The sequence below is a fragment of the Lepidothrix coronata genome, unplaced genomic scaffold, assembly GCF_001604755.1.
Source record: "Lepidothrix coronata isolate B3197 unplaced genomic scaffold, Lepidothrix_coronata-1.0 Scaffold200, whole genome shotgun sequence".
NCBI classification, from domain to species: Eukaryota; Metazoa; Chordata; class Aves; order Passeriformes; family Pipridae; genus Lepidothrix; species Lepidothrix coronata.
Genome location: NW_016690380.1, coordinates 234,337 through 237,738, shown reverse-complemented (window position 1 = coordinate 237,738; position 3,402 = coordinate 234,337).

Genomic DNA, 3,402 nt, shown 5'->3' with positions numbered 1-3,402 from the left:
AGCAACTTATTTTAATTTTTTACTCTAGAATTAAAGACTGACATCTCATTCAGTATCATCTACTGGTTCAGTTTGTCGGCTTTTTTCCCCCCGCCTTCATCATTGATGAAGTAGTCACTGACTCCTTTCACCTTCAAAGACTTTTTAAGGGCATCTGCAATCTGCAAGTGCCAGGGAGGGGTTACCTTGCAGGCACAGCTGGGCTGAAGGGCAGCAGACTTTCTACAGAGCAGTGAGGGGAAACGAATTTCTATGAAAAATAGAAGCAAAACCTCAGATTCTTAAGTGCCAGCAGACCTTTAATGGTGCTGGGAACCAGCCAAGACTGTGAGTTATATTTCTTTTGAAAGAATCCTGTATAATGAAGTACACTGAAAAAATATGCAGAGAGACTGACAGCAGTGTTTATTTTATTCATGGCACTACATTTATTCAGGGAACGGGGAGGGAGGAAAAAAGCCCTGAACCGAGAAAAAAGGTGGTGGTCTTCTAATAATGCCATGAAAACACACAAGCCTAGAGCAGAAGGCCAGAAAACACTGGTTCCCTCTGCCTGGGCAGGGGATGCTGTCCCTGCAACACCCAGGAGTTTTACAGCAGGAGATGGAGCACAGGCTACAACAGGCCTTTGCAGGGAAAGAGCTGGTCTTTCTTTTTTGAGGAGGTGGGAAACTGAGGGGAGGAAGAAAAAATTGTATAAACCATGTTTTATAAGCAAAGTTTTAAAGGTCCCTTAGCAGGCTTTAAAAAAAGATGAAGTACACTCACTACATTCTTTCTTTCCACGGCCGAAACGGGCCAGCGAAAACAACTGACCTCAACTGTTTGAGTCCTGTGTGAGCTGTTACACAAGCCAGGCAGTGCCCTGCACTGCTGCAGGAACTGCACGTGTGAGAGAAGGCCAGTTCATAATTATCCTCCTGAATTTGTTTTCCTTACAGCTAAACTGCAGTTCATTGCTACCATCAGCCAACATAACAGCAGTTCAAAGAATACTCCCTTTTTCAGCACTTAATTTCTCCCTAGGACAGGACTTTGTATTCAGCTAATTTGGCTCATTCTCTCACAGAGTATTTCTTTAGTTACATGGATCTTCTACATGCAAGGACTTTCTTTTTTTCCCCCCTTTTTTTTTTTTTTTAAACAGGAAAAATAATTTCAAGTCTTCCATTCCTGGCTATAAACCCAAGGCAGGCACATGGCCCCAGCTCTCCAAAGCCATCCGCAGCGGAACTAATAAATCCTGATTCCTTGCAGACTTCTGTCTTCTCTTCCCACCTTCCCAGCTCCCCCCTCCCACTGAGCCCACTGCCCCAGCACCCTCCCCAGGGTCCCTTTCCCAGGCTTAGCTCCTATTTATGTCCTCCAACTACTGCTTGAGCAGAAGGAAGCAGTTGCTGCGCCAGGTTCCATGTGTGCAGCCCACAGCTCTGTGTTTGGCCTGTCTCGCTCAGGAACCAGCCAAACTTCCTTGGCAATCCCCACCTAAAGCAGAGGAAATCTTTGGATTTATTGTCTCCACCAAGCCACTCGTTTTCATGCAACTGGGATTAACTCAGCTGTCTGGGAGATCTTCCTCCTCACTGAAGTTGGCCAAAAGATTGCAGTTATTTCTGAGGAGGGAGTAGAGCAGGACAGAGCACAAATGCAAAAGCAGTGGAAACCACGCAAAAAATATTTCAAATGTGACAACGTTCTCTTAATAGATGTGTTGCACTTCTGTTCAGCTAAAAGGTGACTTGGAGAGATCCTGACAGGCTTTTGCTAAGCTGTATTTCAGAGCCTGCCAACTTCTCTGGCAGTTTCTCAGCCAAGCAAATCAGCATCCTAAGACACTGGTCAGAACATCCCAATACAGCTAATTACAGTCTGTTCCTGACAATCCAGTATTGTCCTGGGGCATGTGTGCTTTCCCCAGGAAAATAAACCTGTGTGCAACAATTCAAGTTTACAGCATGAACAAATTCCTGTATTAACTCAGCAGCCCCTGATGTTTCACATGGATTAAAGGCTGATATTCCACTTGCTTGTTCCCAAACCAGCCCATTACAACAGGAACTATCAATCCTTATCAAAGCAAAGCCCAGACTCCATCACTGCCTTACTCACCTGAGCTACAAAGATCCAGTTCTGGGTTTGGCTGGAAGTGCCAGAGCTCTCCCCCAAGGCCCTTTGCCCTTGTTTTGGATTCAAGAGATTTTCTCTGCAGTCAGTGACTGATCTTTCATAAAATGGAATCCTTTCCTACTAAACTCTTCGAGAACATCTGAAAATTTTGAACTCTTCACTTTCTAATAATCTAATAATCTCCAAAGCATCCTCAGTATCCCAAGTCCTTCCTGGATAATCACTTTCCTCATTTGGAAAAGTGAGGTTTTAATTTATGAGGGCAAGACAAGAATTGCTTCTGTCCCATGGGCCATGCAGGGCCAGCACTGCCCTCCAGCCCCTCCACTGAGCCATGAACAGAGGGTGGGTCTGGCCCCTCCATCCATCATCTTTTCCCCTCTGTTCTGTCAATTCCCTCAGTTCCAATGTTGTCATTCCATTCCCTCTCTGGGTTTTGGAATGCTGGCAGACTGGTGAGTGCCAGGCACCTACAATCACATTTCCTTCCCTCAAGAACTTCAATATTCTACTGCACATTCTTGCAAATGCTCACACAAGACTGTTTCCAGCACCTTCTAGTCGGAACCACCTTTCTGGCATATTTCGGGGGATGTTTTTTTGGTTTGAAGCATTAAGCATATCTGAGACAAAGCTGACATTTTTACATGTCCCATAAAGCTACACCGAGTGTTCCACACAAACAAGTACCAACAGTTTCAGGAGGGAATGTTCATATTGAAAACTCAAACACTTCTCAGAGGCAGCTTGTGCTGATCATGCAGGTTTCTTGTGGGCAGATGCAACTAGGTTTTTTTTCAGTGCTGGACTTTGCTATTTCAGTGTCTCAGTTTAATGAGACTGAAGTGTTTTGCTAAGGAGGATGAGTTGTGAGGAAGACCAAGCTCTTCCCTCTAAGCAATTGTAAATCTGAAATTAAGAGGCTCCAATTGAGGAAATATGGAGAAAGAAAAGACAACAGCCCTTTATTAGAGGATATATGTCTGTTGGCAGAACAACAAAAGAACACAAAAACCAACCAACCAACAATCATGGAATCATAGAATTATAGAATCAGCTGTGTTGGAAGGGACCTCTGAGATCATCCAGTCCAACCCTTGATCCAACCCCGCTGTGGTTCCCAGCCCATGGCACTGATGCCACATCCAGTCTCATCTTAAACACCTCCAGGGACAGAGAATCCACCCCCTCCCTGCCCAGCCCATTCCAGTGGCTGAGCACCCTCTCTGGAAAGAATTTCTTCCCAATATCCAACCTAAACCTCCCCTGGCACAG